The sequence below is a fragment of the Canis lupus genome, chromosome 8 (genome assembly GCF_048164855.1).
Source record: "Canis lupus baileyi chromosome 8, mCanLup2.hap1, whole genome shotgun sequence".
NCBI lineage: Eukaryota > Metazoa > Chordata > Mammalia > Carnivora > Canidae > Canis > Canis lupus.
In genome coordinates, this window is record NC_132845.1 from 13,250,412 (window position 1) to 13,275,780 (window position 25,369).

The window sequence follows — 25,369 nt, forward strand, 5'->3', positions numbered from 1 at the left end:
TATCTGTACAGAGAGTCCTTTCACTGGTATTGACCCATAATACGTTCGCTTCCACATTTGCCGATCCTATAGAAATAGATTACAGAAGCATTTTTGGGGGGACCTGAAATGTCTGCAAGACATTCTATTAGCTTTTTCTAAAACAGATGATATGACATTTATAAATACTTAAATAATGCCATCTATCCTATGCTTAAATACTTCCCAGAATATTTCAGAGTACCTGCTGCTATTTGATCTAGGTTTGTCCTGACTTCTCATTATGGCACTGGAGATGTTTTCAAACAATAGAATATTCATTTGACACAGAAATAGCTTTTCTATTTTCCAAAAAATAGAATTGTTGTTACCAGGAGAATATCTAACCCTAGAGAATAGCTAATGAATCTAATAGCTAATGTTTCTCACACAGGCAAAACCAAGAATAAATGTGGCCCTGGTGTAGGAGGTCAGTGAAGCAACAGCTTCAGACCTACCAATTTAATCCATCTCTCTTCTGAGTGACAGCATAATATATGTGGTAGACGGATACCATGAATAGCCTAGAAGCTTCACCAACGTGGTATCCAAGCCCTTTGTCATGAGACCTTGCAGTTCTTCCAATCAAGAAGTGGATGTATTTCCTTGCCACTTGGTTCTGAGTTTAGTCATGGGACTTGCTTGGCCATTGAGGTGTAAGCACTTGTACCAGAAGCAAAGGAGGCATGGAAAAGCATTTGTATTTACCACTGTCTGGGAAGAATATTGCTGGTTCTATTTGCTGGAAGGCAGGAAACACATGGAGGCCAGTGGAGTTGTCCTATCAGGGCCAGCCTAGATCAGCCAATAATCAGCTAACCTGCAAGCCTCTGAATGAGCTCAGGTCAGAACTACCTAGCGAAGCCCAACCTAAATTGTGGGTTCACAAGCTAATAGATGCTTAATATTTCAAGTCCTTGAATTTTGTACTATATATTTGGCACGTATTGTACTAATGTATGACTGATGGGTTTTCACAAAGTTTTACAAGATTAAAAAAAGCTGCAAGAGATGGAGCACCTGGGTGGTGCAGTTAGTTAAGTGTCCGCCTCTTGGTGTCAGCTGAGGTCATGATCTCAGGGTCATGAGATCGAACCCCAAGTCAGGCTCTGCACTGGGTGTGGAGTCTGCTTTAAGAATCTCTCTCCCTCTGCCCCTCACCCTACTCTCTCTCTCTCTCTCTCAAATAAATAAATAAATATTTTTTATAAAAAATGCAAGTGAAATATATTCCATAAATAATGAAAAAGAGATTGAGTCAACAGATTTAAAATACAAACATAGGAAAATGCAAATCAATACCACAATGAGATACCACTTTATACACACTAGAATAACTATAATCAGACAGACAATAACAAACATTAGCTGGGATGTAGAGAACTGGAGCTCTCATGCATTGTTAGTAGGAATGTAAAATAGTGCAGCCACTTTGAAAAACAGTTTAGCAGTTCATTGAGATGTTAGTCATACCAACTCCACTCCTAAATATATATTCAAGAGAAAAGAAAACCTAGGTCCATGCAAAAACTTGTACACAAATGCTCATAATAATATTATACAAATGGCCAAAAAGTGGAAACAATTCAAATGCCCATCAATTGATGAATGAATAATAAAATTTGGCATATCCATACAATGAAATATTATTCAGCAATAAAAAGAAATGAAATAATGATCTAGAGGTAACCTAGCACTGGAGTAGCAGCAGTGGGTCATGAGGAGTGACAACTAATGAGTACAAGGATTTCTTTTTGGGTGATAAAAGCATAAAATTAGATCATAGAATGTGTGTACAGTTCTGTGAAAATACTAAGACCTATTTGATTGTGAACTTTAATGAGTGATTTTTATGTATATGTAAATTATATCTCAATAAAGCTATTTCATAATATGTGTATATAAAGATTTATCCCATCTCTGACCAAAGCATGACTTAATATTTATCTTAGCCTCTTATTCTATCCCTCTTGAATTCCTGGACCTTGGCCATTCTTCATCTATTTTCAGTGATTGGAAGAGCTATATAGCCAAAATAAAACAAAACTCTTAGGATTGTTTCTCTAGAACTATGCTTATTGACTACATTTAACATGTTTTAAAAATGAAATAATGGAGAATTTTTGATATTCAGTACTAGACACTGATTTTCAAAGAGCTCTAGCTCTGCCTTTTCCTTATTTTCTGTGATACTCACTCATGCTCTGCTTGTTCTTAAAACTGATCTATGGGAAAGAAAGGACACCCATTGTAAGTTTTTAGAGTTTGCATATGAAGGTCAACTTCAGTGTATAAACTATAGGCAAACTGGGCATGCTCAGAGTTGCTCCTGATTTAGTGTCCAGTGCCTCCCTTCAAGCAGTAGGCTTGAGATTGAACTTGCTTTATCTTGTGAGACTGTGTAAATGGACATTCCACAATACTGTCACTTGTCCTGCCCCCATCCCCACATTTTTTTCTTATCCAAGAGCCTGTCTTACTGCCTCTCCTCACCTCCATCATAGCCATACCTTCCTTTAGTCCCTCATTATTTTTTTCTCAATTAGCACTTCTTTCAGACTGGTTCCCTTGCTTCTGGTTTCCCCCTCCCAATTGTCCCCAGAGTGATAGTTGTAAAGGAGCTATTTTGACCATTTCATGCCCCTTAACAAAAAACTTTACTGGCTTCCTTCCACTCCAGATAAAATAAAATTTTCTTAGAGTAATTTGTAAGGCCTTTAATGGTCAGACAATCTCATGAGATCTTGCCAGCCCTCCCCTCTGACATAGTAACTACTTACTCATTATGTTCTCCCCTAATGCTTTTTAAGTAAGTGCTCCCTTGTCTTTGTGGGTGGTGGGGAAGGGGTAGAAATTGAAATTGAAAATGAAAATAGGTAAATATCCTGGGGAACGAAGTGACGAGGGCCTGCTTACAGCAGCTGTGACAAAAGACTGGACTGAGACTTTGTGAGAAAGTTTTTGACCCTCAGAATGATAAACCAAGCAAGGGGTGGACTTGCTTTGTGAAGGGACAGTTCATGAACAAGAATCTTTCAGGACCTGGACAGTGAAAGGAGCCTGGACAGACACTTCCCACAGCCGTGGGCAGCATTTTACAGCAAGATGTACACAGTTCTTTGCCTTTATTTAAAAAAGTTTTATACAGAAGAAAAAAGAGACCGTGTCTTCACTTGAAGAGCTCTTTATCAAGAATTTGGGTGGGGGGAGGGAAGAATGGGTTGTTGAAGGGTGATTTGAAATTTTCTGCAGTATTAAGCTGGAGCTTAATAAGTAATAATAAAGAAATTTCTAAAATTCCAAAAAAAAAATATCCTGGGGGAGGTGCAAAATGGGGACTTGCTGTTACCTGAGTATAAAGTTTCAATCATGCAAAATGAAAAAGTCCTAGGGATCTACTGTTCAACACTGTGCTTGTAGTTAACAATTCTGAACTGTATGCTAAAAAATTTGCTAAGAGGGTGGATATCATAATACACATCTTTTACCACAATAAAAAATATAGATAAGTATATTCATATGTATATAGATACAATATATCTTTATTGATCTCTCTTCACCTGATAACCCTTGCTCATCCTCCAGAAATTCCTTGAGTGCTGCTTCTGTCAAGAGGTCTCTCCTAAAGCCATCTGAGCTAAGTACCTCTCCTCATCCAGTTGTTAGCAGCAATGTGTGCTGTGATGTCTAGTTTTTTTTTTTCCAAATTCAGTCCTTAGCAGACCATTATCAGTCTATGCAATGTCTTTCTTTTTTCCCCTGTTATTCATTTATTTATTCTCTTCTCCCCATTTCTTCCTGCCACTTCACCCATAGAATATAATGTGTTCTTTGGATCCATAAATGTGAATGGATTCTTGGTTTATAGGTTAAGTCCTTCTGAATGACATGTCTTTCCTAACCCAAACATCTTTCATAGTGAAACACAGTAAGGGATACACAGTAAGAACTCAGTAAATGTTTATGAAATCTACTCATGAGACAGTAAATTAATGAGGTAAAAGGTGTACATTTTAATTGCCCTTCTAGTGACCTTTGGTGGACTTTTCAGGTTTCATATCTCTTGTCAGGAATCTAACCATGAGTACTTGCAATAAAAGCTGAAATCTTAAAATATGAAACCATTGAATCTTAGCCTCTTTTGCTACCCATTTCTTCCATTTCTGAGATGTTGCTTAAATACTCTCTCCCTACAATGCTAGTGGCTATTGTAGACCATCGTGTGGACAGTGGCTAAAGTGTTTAGTAGATTTCTACTTCTTTCTCATAATGGTTGCTGATTCATAGCTAAAGTGATCAACCTCAGAGGGAACTGAGGTTTCCAACCAAACCAAAGCCACTTTTGTCATTCCCATTACCCACTAGAGGACTACAAAGATTCCTTCCTTGACTTTGAACCATTGCTTGGTTTTACAGTTCACTTGCCTGTGGTTTAAAAACTGAGCATGTCAGCACTACTTTTTACTGCCTCAGTGTAGCAGCAAATGTGTTTTGTTCTTTCCTTTCAAAAGTGAAGATTGTATTTTAAAATCACTCTCTCCCCCAGGGAACCACTCATTCCTAATTCCCTGACAGGCCATGAGGACCTCAAAATTAAGAAAGATGTCAAGAAATGTGAGTTTGTACAGAAAGGACTAGAAAACCACCCAGACACGAAACGACTCAGTTACGTGCCTGGCTTTTGTTGGGAGAAATGTGTGTCTGAATTTTGAGGCTCATAATAGACATGTGCAGCTAACTGACTTTTATCTTGCCTCTGTCATATTGATCTATCAGTGAATCTATAATAGAAGATGGGAGCCTGGAACAGTAAAAAGTAATAACCATTGAGATGGATAGCCCGAGCAAAAATGTAGTTTCATGGGGACACTTAGTGTAAAGAACTGTAGATTCATGTCAAGGGGGCATAAGTATCCCCTTCAAAGCCAACTGTTAAAAACACCTAGTGCACAGATGACCTGCCTCAGAATATGATATGTTTCTGTATTGATTTTCAGAGTTTCAAAACAACAGGAAATAGCCAAGTGAAAGTTTCTTTGCAGAGCACTAAAAGTAATTTACCTTCTTCCTTTGATTTCAGCTTCAGATTTTGTTTTATGGTTCAAAGTACAAGTGCTTATTTTAAAAAATTCATTTCTAACTTATGGTAGGAAGCAGCACTGAAGACCAAGGCAGCATGGAGTAAGAAATGAGCTACAGAATGAAATAAAACAAGCACCTCAAATTGCATTAATGGAGATAGTGGCAAGTTGTTACATGATGAACGTTGTCATCCAAGCACAGGCCCATTTATGGAGAGCAGGACTTTACCATTATCAGGAGTATTCTGAAGAAGAGAATGAAGACATCTAAAATGATCAATACTGAGACTTTGAAGTCATCTGGGAGTGACTTCTGCCATTCCATCTTTTGTGTGTCTCTTTGCATGAAAACATTGGCATATTTTTAAATAAAGGCTGTCTAGAAGAGAAAAAAACAATTTACTTTTCAGTGCAAATTGATGCCACTTGCATGTTTTTAATGTACAGCAAACACTAAACATGGTGTAATATGACCAAGTTAAAATTCCAAGACAGGAATCTCTTTTTTCCAAAGATCAAATACTTCGTAATCACATGTATTTGCTGCATGCAGGGTATGGAGACGCAGGAAAATAAACTTCAGATGATTCACTGCCCAAGTTTGATATTTATTCCTACTGTTTTCTTCACGTTTGGCTTTGGGAAGTTGTATCAGTCAGAGTTCTGGCAAGAAACAGATAGCACACTCAAAGGAAGTGATTAAAGAGAGTTTTAATGAAGACGCAAAGGGTGAGCAATATTGAGGGAAACCAAATGAGGAGGGTAAAGTAGGCATTCCTAAGCCTCTCCACCACCACCAGGGCTGAAGTAACAAGAAGAGGTATGTTTAGATTAGAGTGTGAGGCTGTGTCTGATGAGAGGGTCTCACGACAGGAGCTATGGCCCAGGGAAGAGCCACTCAGACACTGCCAGCCCATGAACCAATGAGAGGAAGCCAAGGGAACAAACACCCTAGTGTTTCCTTCCTCTTGTCCACTTTGTGACCAGGGCCTCCCATTGGCTGAGCCTCACTGAGAGCCAGAGGAAAAGAAGCTTTGCTTCACATTGCCTTCAGATTAGTTCTTGGAATATAGGACAAGGGGAGAAACCTGGAGAATGATTTGGAGGGGCAGATGCAAAATACCCCATTGCAGGGCATAGAGTCATATTTTTAGACAGATGCTCTGTGCTTCTAGAGAAGGCAATACAATTGCAGTTTTTCAGCTGCTGTAGAACTAGAAAATGCCAGCCTTTTATGGTACATACAACATATCCTGACCAAATTTAAAAGGATAGTTGGCTTTGGGAGTTATGAATATGAAATAAGAATATAAGCATGTAAGGGGCCCCTGGGTGGCTCAGTTGGTTAAGGGTTTGCCTTTGGTTCAGGTCATTATCTCCGGGTCCTGGGATCGAGTCCTGCATCAGGCTCCCTGCTCAATGGGGAGATTACTCTCCCTCTCCCTCTGCCTGCCACTTTGCCTACTTGTGCTCTCTCTCTTTCTCTGTGAAATAAATAAATAACATCTTTTAAAAAAGAATATAAACTGTTAAGAAATTGAGAAATAGAAGTTAAACAAAATTAAGCAAAGGAGTACAAAAGAGATGGGAATCTGTTAACCTCTGCCTTCTACTTCTTAACAAATACAACAATATAGCAAGTACAAATACTGCAATAATGTTCCCAGGAGCCATGGGAATGACTAACCTCTTCTTCACCTCCCCTTACTGCTCCCATTATAAAAAACAAAAACAAAAACAAAAACAGAAAAACCCAACTTTCTAATTCAGATTATTTCTTCCAGTTTACAAGAAAAACAGGAAACATGGATTATTCTTTAGAGATTAAATCATAGATTATATTTTTAAATAATGGGTTGTAATCATTAAGGGAGAAATTATTAATGTCCTATGTTTGCCAGAAAAAGGTTAAAATGCATGTGAACTCTAGGCTATTCTTTCTAAATCACACCCTTGTAAGGAGTCCATTTACTATAAATATTTCAATCTGTTAAATTTTAGATATGAGCTAGATTATTTTTGTGTATGTATTTTTTTTCATTCTCAAATATTTTCATTGCACCTGCTGCAATCAAATGGCCTGGATTGGAAGATTAGAATAACACAGAGTCTCTCTTGAAATATACAATTTTATCTATTCTCATTAGGAAAGTAACATTCTGGACCAGAAAATTTACATTTTATACAGAATCCAGGTCCTATGTTACACACATTGGTTGTGTTTCAAAGGACACATGTTAACAGCTCCTTCCTTATATAGATAAATTACCTATCTATCCATTATCCACCTATCTATGAATCTAAATTTATAATTATTCAAGTGCAAAAGGTAGGCTACTTGCAATTCTGTCTACAAATTGCCAATCAGTGGAGAAATGTTTACAGCTTCTAAGTCCATTAGGATGGTTGGTTCTCACCTCAGATAAAATGATAACTATATGCTGTCCAGGTGTGCTTTGCCTTCTTTCTTTGCTTGTACTCTTTCTCATCAAAGACTTTTTAAAGCTGAAATATTTCACAAACAGCTTCTAATGGTTTGAATTGTTCCTTTTTTTTTTTAAGTACAGATAACGGGAAGTAAAAATATAGCTAAAGGCTTATTTCAAAGTATGTTGACATTTCTGTTCCATTAGAACAGGATTGTAATGTGTATCCACATGTTAGCTGTAAAAAAAAAAGTACCATCTCTTGAGTGGTAAAAATATATGTGAAGTGCTTATTCCAGACATATGACTATACACATGTACACACACACAGGCACACTCATGCACATTCATATGTGCGCCCACTGTGCACATGCTGGGCTGGGAGGGGACTGTGATGAGAAAGGATAAGATTTGAAATCAGAAAATCTACATTCAGATCCTGATTCCTTCCTGATTATGATCCTAAACCTCTCCTATCCCTACTCCACCAACTCCTTCTCTAGTCAGTCCCCCGAATCCTGTGTTCTCATCCATAACTTATATAGGTCCCTGAATTCTCTTTGTGACCATCTGCTATTACTCATTTGCTTCCTGAATATTGTTGCCCTAACCTCACCTGTCTTTTGATTTAGTTAACTTATCCCTCCTTTTAAGATCCAGCTTAATCTTGACTCTCTCCAGGATTCCTTCCTGAATTCCTGCAACCTGAGTCAGGTGACCCCCTCCTCTAGCCGCCATACATACCACAGTGCTTATCCTATTGTCTTGTGGTTTTTCTCTTGCCTTGACCATCTTCACAGGATCAAAACTCCCTAGAGCATTTGGGCAGCATCTTGTTTGTCTTTGTATTTCTAATATCTTAAAATAAGGGGCACATAGTAGTTGAATGCCAATGAGAGTTTGGTGAATGAATGGATCCTGAGCTCAACTCAGTTTAACCCTTGACTCTGAGTCTCACCAAATTTGGGGACACTATCATTCTATAAATAAATGAGGGAAAATAAAACTCCAAGTGTTTCGGGAACATTCCAGTTATACAATAGAAAGCGTGGAGCAGAAATTGAATGCCTGGCTGTCTGACTCCAAAGACTGTGCTTTTTTCTACTGTGCCATGTTCCCTCTCTAGGTAACTCCCCAAGCCTGTCTCTCAAAGAAATGGGGCAAAGAGAACTGTGTATGCCACAGGGTTGATAAAAGGAACAAAGGAAATCATGTCAGTTAATGTGGAACGGAGTAACAGAAAAGTCTACTACTTTTATGGTTAGGGAGAAAAATAACTTTAAATAACACAAGAATAAGTGAACTCTAAGGGATTACCGAGCCATGCTACCTTCTCCCGCCCCACACTGAAGGTTTTCTTTAGAACCAGCCAAGCTCTATCCAGTCACCTTAAATTAGTCTCCCTTAGCATGTATAATAAGCACAGTTACACTCCTAGGGTTTCTCTACACCAACATTGACAAGAAAATGTATAGTAGCAGTGGCATAATGGAAAGAGTATGAGGCTCAGGAAGGCTGCTCATTCTATTAGTCTGCAAAATGCCATCAGCCTACAGTTTAAAGAGAGAAAGACACAGGGAGAGTAAAGTTCAATTGCCCTCTAATTAGCCCTAATTAGCAGATTGAAAGCTGTTTGTATATAACAAAAGACACCTATTTTTGTGGTTCAGCAACTAAAATGAATAGTCCAAATGGATAGTAGCTACTAGAGTAGAAAGCAATTTGGAAACAAGTACATACAATTTCAATACTGTTTTATAGGACGGATAACTAGTTTGGAAAAGTTGGGTTTTTTTCTTCCAATTGAATAATAAAAAAGAAGAGTTGAACAAATATGAATTACTCTATAGCTATCTAAAGGTAACAAAAATCCAAGACAATCTATAGAAATTAGCACAACCAAGAGTTTTGCAAAAACAACTTATGAATCGATTGTGCTTTCCAAATCTCCTTTGAAATGAAGTATTTTGGAAACCCAAAATGTATTACTTCATAAGAGTAATGTCACATCTAGTGACAGTTTAATTTCTAATGGCTCTGTCTTGAGTCTAAAAGCAGTTTTCCAACAAGGATACTTTGCGAACTTTCAATGATTCCCAAAATGGGGCATGTCAGAAGCAAGTTTCTCTGGGTGCTGAAGTCAGGGTATCCTCTTCCTTCTTCCTTCCCCTAGTCTCATGTCTGTAAATGACAGGAACAAAATAGAATTTTCAGGGACAAGGGCTTGGCATGAAGGCAGAAACTCGGGACGGGGCTCCAAAGTAGAGATAAGTAGAATTGAGTGGGGAGCCCTGAGCAACGGAAGCTCACGGTAGAGCCACCAGTGCTTTTCACCTGGTTCTCAGTCACTTTCTATCTCTTATAACCAAATTCCCAGCCAGCTAAGATGGGCTGGCCTTGAATATCACTTTCGCTACTAAATTCCTTCTTTCTTAACCGGCATTTTGTGGTTGAACAGATGAATCCCAGATGTGAGAAGAATAGTTCACATTCACAGTGAATGAAGTCCTGGCTCATTAAGGGAAAGATACTATTCCTCCCTGGCTCAGAATACCGAGATAGCATTTCCTGGAATTGAGAGGGAATTGGGAACTTTAACAAAAGCCATAAGGAAAACTTCCTGGGTCACCAAGAAAGTCATAATAAGAGAATATCATTTAATGTCTTGTCCAGTTCCAAGTGTTTCCTTGAGGATTATTTCCTCGGTGTTTCAAGACTTACTTACACTAGTGTTCACACCCACATCCTCTCTTATCTAGTTTGAAAAGGCTGGCACAGAAAAAGCAGTAGCAGAACCTCCATCTTCATTGAGTGTTGGACTGAGAGAGAGTAAGGACTAAGAGGAAGACATGATGAGTGCGTGCCTAACATTCACTCAGGACGTGGTTATAGTCCTCAAGGGGCAGAAGATTAACCCTGAAGTTACTTGAAGAAGAAACTGCCACCATATGCTGCAGCCATTATCAACTTTGTAAAGGCTGAGAATGGTCTGAGCTTGTTCCTCCAATTATAAACATCTCATTCACAGTTCAAGAAATCTCAAGAGCTTGCTCGCTGCTCTATTGCCGCTCACACAGCCAGTCTTGCTCAGAGCATTGCTGCAAGTGCTGAGTCCTCCCGTGGCAAAGAGAACGCCTCCCATGGAATGTCTTGGCAGGGGTGGGGGAGAAGGGACTCTTCTGCTTGGCCTCATGTTTCTTAATAAAATTCAATTATTTAAAACAAGAAGAGGGTTGACCCAAGAAGACAGAAAAAAGAGGAACCCCATCCCTGCAAATGACACATTTTTCACTGGCCACCAAGATTCATTTTGATTCCCCAACTTTCAGGAATGCAGACTCTCTCATCAAATAGCCACGCTGCCCAATGAGAGTAAACAGTGAACTCTCCAGTGGCAGAGCATGCCCTGAGATGAAAATGTGTGAGGGAAGGAATTTACATGCGAGGCGTAACCTGACTGACTGCTAACAGAAGATTCCCAAATAAAAGTCTGGTGAACTAATTATTTTCTTCATAATTAAAAGCAAATGCTTTAAAAATATTTTATAAGACTTATTACTATCTCTTTTCTGTATGCTTAAGTCCATTGTCTCATTCATATCCTATTTGTTTATTTAAAGGAATTTTGTTGGGAGGGCATTGCCAGAAAGATCTGACCTATGACCAGAGTCATACATTCCAATATAAGTATTAATTCTGCTGACAGTCTGAAACACAAGAACATTTGTGACCCTAATTGTTGGGACAGGTAATGTCCAATATCACAGAGGAAGAGCTGAATGAGACTAGAGATTTGAGAGAAAGTGATCAAGCCACAGATGGGTCTATCCCTGCAAATTTTTTCTGCGCTTTATGTGAATACATCTGGGTTTCTGAGTTAACCATACAATGACTTGTTTTAATATTCCTTGTCACTCATGTAGTCCTGATCATGAGTTTACTTTTTTTCCTACTTTAGAATCTATTGGATTGCTATGAAAGAAAACTCTGATGCTTGGAACAACAATAACAGAAACCAAAATTTTATGCTTTGTTCTTTTATAGGCCTCTTCAAGCCCTGGGAACAGGTGCTTTAAATTAGGCTGCTGAAGGCCAGCAGGGCCTGGCTTTATTATACTTTGGTAAATAACAGTCACTGTTGTCATCGGAGTTTTCTACACTTCCAGAAAATGTCACTAGCCACATGTCAGCAGGGTTCTTTGTCTAATTTCTACAGCTAAGGTGGCAAGAAGGTTATTAGAAGTAATAGCAAATTTAAAGTTTTATTAGCAGTAAACTGCAAAAGCTAATGGTGATGCCAACACTAGATAAAATCATTGTCACAGTTAATTCTGAACTCCTTATTTCAAGCTTAATAATAGGAAACTCAATGGAAAGGATATTACACGCCCCATATCACTCATGAGTGCCGCAGGCCTGAGTAACTTGTTATTTTGCTCATGAGTGAAATAAAATGCAGATTATACTGCCTGCTATCAGGGGCATTGTTTTAATTGAGGGTGTATGCATGGTGATGAGGGGGGCTCCGAGTAGGTTCTCATTTTTGTAAATGTTATAAGAATGCTCTGCTTGTTTATAACTGACTTGGCACGTCACCTTCCTATTCCGTGGGTGTGCGTTTAAAGTTATCTTTTGTTTCAGCTCCGGAAAAATGAAAGCAAGCTGGGGAAAAGGGGAAGAGAGCATTCGGTGTTTCTCACCAGCATTTCGACAAAAGTGCTTCTCCAGCATTCTAGGGCCTTTGTCTCCAGCCCCTCCAGTCTACAGAGGCAAACAATGGAATATTTGTGTTGCTCTGTTTGTCTCATTCCAATCCGGTATGCCAGCACAGAAAAGCCCTTCCACTCTGACGTCCACGCCCGGCCAGGAATAAATAATACAAGATGCACTGCGCCATGCTTTACATTTACTAAGAAAATAGGTATTTCCAAGAATCAAGATCACATGGGATTTTGTGTTCTTTTTCTAAAGTATGTTGCTCTTTCCTTTCAAACAAGTTGAAGCGGTTTCTGATCCTGTGCCACAAATCATCCAAATGTGCTGCCTCGTGAGCCGCGTGTGCATGCCTGCTTTAAGGGGCGCCTTCCACCGACTTGACAGGGGCTGTCGGTGATTATGCAGGTCTAACTTGAGGCTGCAGTGTATCGAGATGACTATTTCTAAGCAGGTCCTATTCCCTTTGATTGGAGTTGAAATCCTAAGACATCCACAGCCAAGATCATTTGTGCTTCTCTAAGTTTCAGTATTCTCTTTGAAATATTCGTCTGATGATACGCTCTTATGGACAGAGCTGCCTATAGTTCAATTCCGAGCAATTATCACTCCACAGCAATCTGACTTTATCGAGCAGGGAAGAACCAGGCTGCCTAAGAAAGATTTCACGTAGGTTGAGGACACAGATAGGGACAGGGAAAAGTAGACCAATCTTTGCTTTTGTGTTTAAATTTGTAAAAGATAAAAAATCTGATCTCAAAACCTTAGGAGTTGTGAGTGGCCTACTCATTAGCAGGTGAAATCAGCCTCCAAATTGCAATCTTGATTGGTTCAATAATGCTGTTAAACTTGTCGTAGGATGAGTTTCATTTTCAATAATTTCCTCATTGCTGTTTTTCTGCATCGTATTTCAATTTGCAGGCTCTGTCCTTTAAATGGCATTTCCACTTTGCCAAAGCACCAAGCTGTGAATTTATTGAGAAATGTTTGTGTTCACAATAAGACGATGCCATTGCTAATAAGGCCCATTAGTCTCAGGAAAAATGAAACACTATATTCCTAAATTATAAACAAGCAGTCCCGAATTCCAAAGATTATTATTACCAGGAATGCAAAGTGCAGCACCATGAGAGTTTGTAAATGTGCACAACTTCACAAATTTCACATGGACAATCATCCATACCGTGCTCATCTCCACTTATTTCCCATGCATGCACACCATTCTTATGTTTGACAATGAATATGGTATTGTGGCACTGGAAATCCTTTTTTTATTAAAAAAAATAGAAAGGATGTCAGCCAGTTAAACATGATATTAGGATTTTATTCCTTTTTCCTTTTATTTTGCAGTACTGAATTTAAGGGAACCATCAATTCTCCCCAAAAGATAAAACTTTTTAATGAATCGTCATGCCTAATTTTTCATGGATGCCATGATGTCTGACCTGTTTCAATTTAGAGCCCCACAGGACTTGTAGAGATTTTTAATGGTCGTGAGAAATTGTCTCATACCGTGGATTATAGAATTGTCTTCTGTGATAGTCAGCTATCTACACTATTTAAGACAGATTTGGCTCTGGAAGTTTGTTTCATCATTTTTGGGTATTTTCAGTGATTTATTAACACATTGAATTCTGTTGGTAATCTCATGTTAACCTAAGTAGCAAACATTTTAAACTTAAATGATATTTTTAGAGAAATAATTTTTTGACATTTTTTGTGATTGTTTAAATATACCCTTAAAGTCTGAAAGCAGAAGTCTTGATCTTTAAGACACCTTATGAATCTTAACTGCATACAATTTGCTTCAAGGCCAAATCCACATGCAGTCTTCACTATACCATATACCTCATTGAGTTCTTGTATGTGTAATATGCATGCTTCTTCATGTGTGCATATTAGTAACTTTTCCCTAAAATTTAGTTCAACGTGGAGAAACAGCAGTGACAAAATCTGACCAAATATTTGCCACAATAAGGCTTACATTGTAGTAGAGAGATGCAGTACACCATATGGTATGTTGGCAGATGATAGCATTATGGAGAAAAAGCAGGAAAGAAAAAGAAGAGAACCTCTCTAAAAAGGTGACATGTGAGCAAAGGGTACTGAAAGAGTGAGGAAACAAGCCACTCAGCTGGTGGCTGGAAGAGAGTGTTCTACACAGAGCACAAAGCAAATGCAAAAGCCCCCAGACAGGAGCATCTCTGGAGTGTGTGAAGAATAGTGGAGGGGTCAGTGTGAAAAGGCAGAAAGACTGAGGGAGAAAGAGCTGCAGTTGATGAGGTCAGACAGATGGTGATGGTAGGGGAATGTGTGTGTGGAGTTGAGGGCGATCAGGAGCCATTGAGTGGATTTTATCCTGATTCAGGTAGGAAATTATCAAAAGCTTGTGAGTACAAGAGTGACATGATGGGCCTCATGACTTTGGTGCACTCAAGCTACCTTGAGAAAACACTATTGGGAATAAGAAAAGAAATGAAGATGGTAGTTAAGAAGCTATTAAAATAATCCAGATAAGAGATAATACAGGCCTATGTCATCAGTAGAGGTAGAATGAAGAAGTTGGACTCTGGATAGATTTAGAAGTTTGAGTATACAGGATTTGTTGGCAAATTGGATAAAAAATGTGAAAGAAAACAGTCGAGGATACTTCCAAATTTTTAACCTGAGGAAATGGAAACGGAAGGATAGAGTTGCCATTTATGAAATGGAGAAAAATTGGGGAGAAGCACCATTTAGTGAGGGCAAGTAGGTCCGAAGTTTGGACATTAGCTATATAGGAGGAGAGATTGAGTAACCGATTGTCAGTAGGAGTCTGTATATTAGGCAAATCTTCACTACAGACCTCTTAATCCTTGAGACTCTGAGGTTAGGAGAGCAGATAAGGGAGAGAAGTTCAAGGATGAGGTTCTTGAGCACTTATTATTTAGAGTTCAAGGTGATGAGAAGAATGAAACAAGTGGGCCTAAGAAGGAGTGGTCAGTTAGGAAAGAAAGAATTTGGGAAAGAGCATGGAGTCCTAGAAGACAAATGAAGAAAATCATTTTAAAAATGATGAACACTATGTGCTTATTTCTAAAAAAGAAATCATTTATTCATCCCCAAATAGCATGGCATTTTAACATAATGAATATATTTAAATGTGTTTAAACAAAAATTTTTACTTTGGAATCTAAAGTATCTGAGTTGTACAGTCATTGATTAAAACATGCACAGAACTGAGAGTGAAATCTCCTCTTTATTTAAAATAGTGTCATGAGCATTCAAAAGTGTGTCCTAATTCTTTTGAGATTCCAAAAATCTCTTCTGAAATTCCTTTAATCTTTTTATAGTGTTACGTGTATGTAACATTAATCAAATATAAGCACATATATGTATGTTTGCTTTGGGCCAGTCATGTATATACTTTTTAATATTAGTATAAAAATTCTCCAATTTTAGAATTTCCTATTAACCATTTACTTTATGTTTGTTCTGACTTTTGATTCTGTCAACCTGAAGGTTTCATCTTTGGATTTCCTACTCCTGACACTGTGAAAGTCTGAACTCTGCAATATTTAGGCCACGAGAGACATTTTGTGAGTTGGGCTTTATATACTCCCTATGATTTTACACACCAATTTCAGAGCTGTATCAGTGCCCTTATAACTTGAAATACCACCAGATAGGAGACCATTTTTATTGAAGAAAATGCTTATATTTCATCTGCTTTTGGCTTTAGTGGGGACAAAAGAGTAGGTAGGAAAAGAAAGTAGAACAAAACAATTTGACAACTATCCTGTTAGTTTAATTCCAGATTAAACCCAACTGCATAATTCAGAACCCAAGTTGAGTCTCAAAGAAGCCTGTTTTTAAGGGGTTCCTGGGCTCTTCCGTTATAGAAGTCCTCTGCTGAACTTCCTCTCCTGGTTTCCTGCGAGCACATTGCCTTTTGGCAGACTGCCTCTTGTTCCAGCTTGAGTCTCTAACTTATTCCAATTATTGGTAGCAGACTTTAAGTGGCAGGATAAGTGCATAAATGAGGAACATAGCACTACAGGGCTCCCAGAACTGCCCATGCCCATCCAGTCCCTCTGTTATTAGCTCCTTTGATTCCTGTACTTCTCCTTTGCTACAGCTACTTTTCAAATACCCCAAGTCCAGGACTCTGAGTCCCAGGGAAGCTCAAATCTTCTATGTTGTTATAGTCCCATTAGCTGGCACTGTATCAGCCACACTTGCATACCTGTTGAAGAAAAGAGTGAGAGATCCAATCTGCCCTGGTAAAAAGTGTCAAAAAATTTTTTGCAGAGGATGACAAGGTTTGAATATACTCCAAGTCACAATCATAATAATTTTTACAACTCTATAAAATTAAACATTACCTGGCAAATAAATTACTGAATGGATCTCATATAGTCTATAAGCAGTAAAATTCACAGTACTGAACAGGAATGAAGTCACCAGATACAAAGTGAACAGATGTGTGAGTAGACAAAGTGTGGAACAGGAAGTAGCTTCATAACAGATTATAAAGTCAGTTGCTGTGGGAAGTGTCAAGTAATTTACACATATTCTGATGAGCCCCAACTTACTCACCTTTACCGTGTTTTTTCCAATAATGGTGACTCACATTTTCTTCATAGCCCGAATGAAAAAGATAGCATAAAATAAGACTCAACCAAGTAAGAGCCTTCCTGCTACTAATAATACATGACAGGGTCAGGGTCCTCACAAGTTCAACAGGCTCCTTTAAAGAAAGTACATCATTAAGGGTATGCCCCTCCAGGTGAACAGGATGTAAGTTTTCCTTGCAGTATGATGTGTTTAGGCTAATAGATGACAGAGCTCCAGAGACTGAAGGGAGACTCAGGGGGGAGGAAAAAAAAAGAGGGAAATGGTGTGATGTGACATATACATAGGTATGAGAATCCCATCTTCTGAAGGTTCTCAGCTTTCTAGTATCTTCCCATCACTGCTTATATGGCCAAAGTTCATAGTAGACTATATTTCAATGGATGCTATGCTAGAGGAGGAAATGGAGGAGAATGAAAGCATTAAAAAGTGAAATGCAGAAAACTTAGATGGATGGATGGAGAGATATAGATGATATAGATATAGGTGATATAGATATAGATAAGAGGCTTAGTCTTTTGATCCATTACATTCTCTTGAATACCTGCCAAGACCATGAGAGGTCAGCATTATGAGCCACACTTACAAATGAGAGCCCAAAGATACTAAATATGCTGACAGAGCCACTAAAGCCTCTATTCCATCAGCCCAATTATCTCTATAAATTTACTTCCTATCACTCTTTTCCACATTCATTCTGCTCCAGCCCCACCAGACACCTGATACTCCTCAAGTGTGTCAGGCAAACTTCCACAGGGTTTTTGTGCTTATAGTTCCACCTGCCTTCATTGTTCATCCACTGAATATCCACATGCTTATTTTCATGCTTAGGTCTCTCCTTAAATATCACCAATTCTTCTGTCTCTCTCTCTCTCTTTCACTCAACTCCTATACCCCATTCCCTACTTGACTTTTCTTTACAACAATTCTCGCCATTTTTCCTATATCACCACTTCTCTCCAAAAAGCCTGGGACAGGACCTTGAATGTAGGCAAGTATTTTTGGAAGTAATAGCAAGACACAGAAGCAGGAAAATGAAAAGAATGAAATGGGAAAGAAAGGAAAGCTGATGTAGCAGCGCATTATCAAGTTGCTGACCCCTGTAGATAATTAGGGCTCAGCATCATTAGGAATCCTCTGGGGAGCCTTGTGTAATACACTTCAGAATTACCTACCTGAGTCATATGCTCTTATCTTCATTGTTCAAGGGTCGTCCCATGGAGTTTAGTTAGTTGGTTCCACACAAAATAGCCCTTGGGCAAAGGTTGGAACTAGATGATGCCTGCTTATACCTGCAATCAGTTAGTTGCTGTATCAATGTTGAAATAAAAAGGTTAGATGAGAGGGTGTGGGATGAGACATAAGAGGTTTCCAAAAAGGCCACCGCTTGCATCACTCATACCTTTCAGAGAACCTTCACCGTAGTGGCCAGCAGCAATTTCTACAATCAACTCAATATAGAAAAGTTAGTGGAAAAGACTGGAGACCCTTCTGTTGCAACTTGTCCCTGGGCCATAACTGATATTAATTATCTTTTTTCTCCACTCATCCCATTCATTGTTTCCTCCATTCTTACTTGCCATCCCAGTTGGTTCAGACTTACTTGTCTGGAGATAACCCAGACCCTCATCCTCGAGTGGTCAGACTTGTTAATTACTTTATCCCGGTTAGGCCATTGTCTTTATGATGGTCCATTTTCTGTTTTCATGAGGAAAGCTCCAGTGAAGCCCCTGGATTCTAAATATACTTTTTCAGAGCACTATTATGGAGCAGCAGTCATAGCTGCTCATAGTAATCAGGTTCAGTTATCCTCACCAACGTGATCACTTTCTTCTCTTCTTTTGGGTCCACTTAAATGAGAAGCCCAAAAGCATTAGTCGTAGTTTCAAGGTTGTAAGGCACTTACTATGCCTCCTAATGAAGTGTTCTCCTGCCCCATGGCAACCAGACTCCTAATCCAGAAGAGTAACTTACAGCATGGGAAGCACAAACTCCACAAATTATATCTTTTTATATCTTTTATCTAAATTATATCTTTTTGTCATTCTCTGAGGCAGACACCTGTGCCCTCTCATTATCATACTCCCAGAACGTAGATTAGGCAGGCACATACTAGGCAAGCAACACATATCTCTGAATGAATGAATGAATGAATGAATGAAAGGTTCAATTAATCACTTTAAATCTTTGGATATCCAGGAACATTCAAAGTCACAGAACAAAGAGATGGAAATTCATTATAAACTAGTACCTCACATGATTAAAATGTGAGCAATTACTTTTAGACATATATATATATATATATATATAATTAGCACATATGATGTCAAAAAATAAATTAGGAAAATTGAGTTCACTCTAATAATGTATGTGGAATTAATCTATTAGTGCATACACCATATTTATTTACTTTAGTGTACCAACATATCATAAACTTGACAATATAGCACATATTCACTTATTTTTCTTTGTCTTAAATACTAATGAATTTCATGTATGAAAACCTCATTAAGAAACATTATGTTCAAGAATAAATTGTCAAAGTCCTACTCTACCAGATTAAATATATGATAAAATATTTAAAATGACATTTATTGCATCAATTTTTTTAAATAAAGCTAGAGAAAGCTGTTAATATAACTTAATAGCCCCAACCCTTGTTCTCTTTACTATTCCAGCCTATTTCTCCAATAATATATTTTGCCCACTCTTGCTAAAATAGCAGAAAATAGTACCTACAGGACTAAAATGAAGTTTTGCAGGATTAAAGGGGAAGCTGTAAATGTGTAATGTTTCATATGAATTTCAGTTCACTATATGATAGATCATATTGGGTTACCTGCCAAAGGGATTTCGAGTTCTTGGGAAAACAAAGTCACTATACCTCCATTTTTTGCAGAGTCACTTTATCATGAATCATGGAACAGTTATTGAGCTCTGACAGCTCCAACTGTTGAAAAAAATTAGAGAAGATCCATTTTTTTGTCCAATTATGAACTACAAATTGGTATTGAAGACCTATGGAATCTATTTACATAACCTAATGTGAATGCTTCATTTTAGTTAAAATGTGCACATACATTAGTCTTTGTACATATTTTATCAGCATCCAAATTCCACAGGGTTGAAAAACAATCTTGTGAAATCTCATATTATTGTAAGGAAAAAAAAATACAAGGACTCAGGATCTCTGGGTGGCTCAGTGGTTTAGCTCCTGCCTTCCACCCAGGGCATGATCCTGGAGACCTGGGATCCAGTCCCACATTGGGCTCCCGGCTCCCTGCGTGGAGCCTACTTCTCCCTCTGCCTGTGTCTCTGCCTTTCTCTCTCCCATTCTCTCTCTCTCTCTCTCTCTCTCTCTCTCTCTCTCTCTCTCCCTCATAATAAATAAAATATTAAAACAATACAAGGACTCATTCATGAATATAAAGATAGCCTGTCCAAAAATCCTGGTCACAAATAGAACAAGTTCCTAAAAGTTGTTTTAATTTCTTCTACTCCCTTCACAGTCAGAATGCAATTCATTTATTCAAGGGAGCAGTGCAGGTAGTCCAATTAGAAAGTTAAGTTAATTCCCTTCTCTCTTTGCAGTTTCTCACCTTTGAAACCAGTCATCTAACTGAATATCATCTTCTCAATTAAGGAGGTTATCTACACAGTTTTCAAAATGTGACATTGGTCCTACTGTCTGTGAGCTTGTTAATATTATTGAAAAGACAGTAATAATTTGAAACAACGGTAAAAAATAATTAAACAATAATTTAAGTCACTAACACTGCCTTTCTGAAACAGGAAAAGTCACAAAACTTGGTGCTTTATGTCGACCCAGGGCCACATTGATCACACAAACATGGCAAAATCAGCCGTTCTTGGATCTCAAAAGACACTGTGATTTTGTGCACCTATTCAAAAGATAGCCAAGATTTTAATCTAGACCAATTCATGGCAAACAGTCAATGAAAATAGAAAACTAGGAAGAATGGAGGAATTCTTTCCTATTGGCTCAAATAGCCAAAGAGTGCTTAAGAGTTATGAAGGATAACTCAGTTTAAAATGAGTATGCATTTCTAATTTCACTCACTAGGAAATGTTTGTGCTTTAAAAAAATTTCATGTTGACTCCCAAAATAGTGATCGGGTAAAGCTCTGAGAAGGACATTGCTAGAAAGTGAATAACTTATCTTCACTTATCAGCTGTCTTCAAGTCTCACGAAGTTGCAAAGGACTCTTTTCATTAGTGTCACAGGATGCCTGGTGCAAAATTTGTAGGATCAACCCTGGCAGAGTAAGTTTGAATTCTGGAAGCTCCTGGGTCCCTTTTCCTTTGAATGTTCCTGCTTCGGAGTCTTTCTTTGCATTTTCAAGACAGAGAAATGGAAAATCATTCTCAGGTTTACTGTAGCTCTTCTATCTAAAGGTTTCTTGCAAAGAATCCACATGTTGCAGTTATACCTCAAATTAGACATTTTAAGTTTCCCTGCCTGGTCAATTATAAGACCCTCGGCCTCAACCAGAGAACATACGCTTTCGACTTTGCGGAGGTCTGAGTCAACAGCTTGTTGGGCTTTGAAGAACCTTGGCCTTTTTTGTAGCTGGTGCTTTTTCTCCTTTTGCATGTTTCACGACCACTGCTGGTTTTCATTCATCTCCATTCAGTGGTTTCAGGTGACATTTTGGGGCTGGAAACATAATGTGTCAGAAGATAGCTATAGCTTCCTACTGTGTTAGTTATTGTTTCCTTTGTCAGGAGGTGAGTGAGCACAAACATTTTCCAATTGCTCTGATTTTCAGACAGGTTTAGATCTACTGAGCCATCACTGATGCACACGCCTATACTATTTGGAAACACTTGATACAGATTTCAGAGACGATTTCTAAGTTCAGTTCTATACAAATAAAGGTACTCTGATTTATCCTTTTTCCAGAAGAGGAATAGATTTCACATCCTCTTCTTGGTTTACTCCTGCTCAGTATAAAAGGAATAGATGGGGTGCTTCTGAAAACGCTTCTCATTTGGGTTCAAAACAGCAGCTCACCTTTTTGCAAAAGGCAAAACATTATCATGATCAATAGAATCTGGCTCTTGGGATTTAGTTCTGCAGCCCTTTCTTGGGCAAAATTCCCATCAGAATCAGAATGTAGTCCTTAGTGAAAACTTAAATTACATTACAATATTCAGTTTCCTAATTTCCACCAAGGCTTTGCCAAAGGCATTGAATGATTTATGATAAACTTGAAAACCTCAGTTCCCCTCTTCCCAGGGTGTCTTCAATTATCTTTGTGATGAACTCCGCTCTTGATTCCTTGTTGAACCGAAGTAATAAGGGGTTTAGGGCCTTTATATTTTTCCTCAAACTTTTCCTTTTTAACTTTAGAATATCTGCAAGTGAAATGTCATTGAGCGGATCTTTTTAAATGTACCTCTTATAAAATTGTAGTTAAATATATCTTATTCCTACAGAATTTGTATGACTTATAAATGTAAATTTCCTGTCATTTTAGTTATAAAAATTGTACTATGAAAATTCGCTAAAATTCATTATACTTGAGCCTGAGGAGTTTGCTCAGTTAGTTAGAAAATAAGTTCTGATAAAATCTCATATTGGTTTCTATTTGATTCCCTTGTCTCTTAGGGTGCAATCACACAGTACTAGCCATAATAAGAATTAGATGTATGAAAATAGATAGTAGAATTTTAAACTTTGATTTGCCTCCTCATATAAAGAAACTCAGTCCTAGGCAAACTGTGGGACCCATGCAAAGTCACATTTTTCTCTAATTTATCACATAATTTTCAGAATATTTCTCTAGAACACAAGCCATAGCATGATTTTCCTTACTTTGAATCCCTCTATGCCATCCTCACATAGATCAAATTAAGTTAAAATGTCTCCCTTTACCATGGTAGGCCTTGCACATGAGGCCACCCACAGCTCACCTTTCCAAAAAGCATTTCAACTTCCTTCCTATACTTACATTGCTTTCAACTCTAGTTAAGCTGCTTTCTGTTCCACAGACATTTCCCCACATTGTTCTTACCAAAATGGCATCTTGTCCATAAAGGGCTTTACTTATTCTTCTAACCAGATATGCCATTTCCCACCCTGGTGAGGAGGAGAGAGAAACCAGCATCCACGAGCATATACTCTCTGGAGTTCTGTGCCTGGCACTTTGAACATATTACTTCACTAACGCTGTCCTTATGGCATGTGTCATATTCTACTTTGTGGCATAGTCATTTTGGTCCTTGTTTAATTCTCCCTTAGTTTTTGAAGGGCAGGAATTATGTCTTAATTTCTAGCATAATATACTTAGAAGTAATAGGTACTAGGGAAATTGCTAATTGAATACCTCCAAATATACTAGGGAAGAACATCAGCCAAAATAAGGATTTGCTGGGCATCTGAAGCAATATAGAGAACCATGACAGCTTATTTGGGATAGGAAAACTTTTTAAATCTATCTTAAAACATCATTGGACTTATAGGGTTTTTTTGTTTGTTTGATTGATTTTTAGCAAACGGGAATGGAATACACAATGTCACTTGGCATGTTGCAGTCAGAAGAGGTCATCAATTTTCTCTCTTCTTTCCCAGGCCTAACAGTTATACAGTTGGATGAAGTAAAAAGAAAAGAAAAGAAAACAAAATCAAAACCACAAAATCAGCACTGAAAGACACATAGAAATACTTGTACCACCACCATGTGATAATTTTAAAAGTTCAAAAAATATAAAAACAATTTCTAAGGACATTTTTTGGATGCAATTGTAAGCATCTTCTCCCATATTTCAGAAAATGGGAGATGTAGGGAGTTGAGAAGATGAGTTAACGGAAAGAATTTGACTGGGTGTTAACTTTATGTGTGTTTATGATCACAAGCTGCCCCTTAAAAATATACATCCATTTATATACTATTATTCATGTCATAGAAGTTGAACACACATTAGTATATAAATGGATGTGACTGATAAAAAGGTGAGTCACATGAATAGCAAAACATACTTTAATTTAGAGAATAATTTCTTACCACTGGAACTTAGAAGTTCTAAAGTCATACATAGGACAGTCTTTCCAGTCCTTCCACACCTTTAGCTACACTAGACTATAAACTCCAAGGCAAAGAAAAGAATATGGCTGTTTTGGTCAATAAAAATGCACTCCCAGAAAGCAGGTTTTTTAAATAAATCAAGCTGGGATTCAAAATGGAGACCAGCTTTCATTAAACCATAATAACCTCCAAAATGGAAACTTATAAACTAACAATAAAAACAGTAAAAGTTCACATTAGGACTAAGTAAACAGGTTAAAAGCTGAAGCAGGAGCTAATGAAGGGGTGGTTGGGGGGAGCAAAATGGAATGGAAAGGAAAGGAAAGGAAAGGAAAGGAAAGGAAAGGAAAGGAAAGGGGAATGGAAAAATGAAAGGACAGAGATATTTAGAAGGGACCCATCTGAGTGCAGAAAAATGGATTCTATCTTTTCAAGAGATAGGAAATTAACTGACCCCTTTGAAGAGAGCGCCCCCCTCAAAGGCGGGACTACTGCATACAATTACTCAAGGAAGTAACAAGTTTAGATTCCTTCCTGACAGCCTATTATCATTTTATTTTATTTTATTTTATTTTATTTTATTTTATTTTATTTTATTTTATTTTATTATTTATTTTATTTTATTTTATTTTATTGAGCCAGGGTCTCCCTATACCCTGAGAGAAGCTGGCTGTTAACTCTTTCAGCTCGTTAGGGTACCCTTCGGGAAACCAATGCAGTGCTTTAGTTCATAAGCCCTCGGGTCAGCTACCAGGAGGTTCTGGATCGATATGGTTTATGCCTCTGAAACTTAGGGAGCAAAAGAAGAATGCTTTTGTTATAAACATGTGAAGTCCACATTTCTCATCATCTTTCTGTAGAAACAGAAGTTTCCCTCTTTTGAACCCAAATTGGGCAATTCAATTACAAAGTCATTAGATCCCACTGTAAGATGATTCGGGGGGAGTTCCTGTCTTCATAAAAAGCCTTTTCTGTGTTCATCCAACACACATTCTGGCCTCTTGCACTCAGTTTACAAGGTTTCTAATTAAGCTCCAGAGAGGATTATATAGTTCAGTGAACTGAGTCACTATGCTGCAACTGGGAGAGAGGAGACACTCCTATTTTATCAGAAAAATAAACACTTTAGTTTCATTTCCTCTGCCACACATGTTATCTCTTTGTCCTGTCACAGCGTTTTTTATAGGTTTTTATTTCAAAGGATTACCTTGAGATTACTGTCAACACAAGCCAGAGGGAAGTCTCCATACAGAATATAGCAAGTGGTTTTGTCTTCTAAAAAACCTCACTCCAGACAATATAATAATATCATATGATATCACTGAAATCATCTCGTATAATTTAAGAACAAAGAGACAGTTTTTCAGCAATACTTTAGCCCCAAACCTGAGGAAAATAAAATGTTTATCGGTGACAAAAGCACAATTTACCAACTTGATTCTTAAGTCAAAATTTTAACCTTTTAAAT

General features: G+C 37.9%; 1 long non-coding RNA gene across 1 annotated transcript in view; it reads left to right on the plus strand.

The window, feature by feature from the left end:
* LOC140637541 (uncharacterized) overlaps positions 1-12,420 on the plus strand; it is an 83,501-nt gene extending 71,081 nt beyond the window's left edge. Inside the window, exon 3 of the long non-coding RNA XR_012034635.1 lies at positions 12,167-12,420. This is a non-coding gene — a long non-coding RNA (uncharacterized lncRNA). The remainder of the gene's footprint in view (positions 1-12,166) is intronic.
* Positions 12,421-25,369: the final 12,949 nt, after the last annotated feature.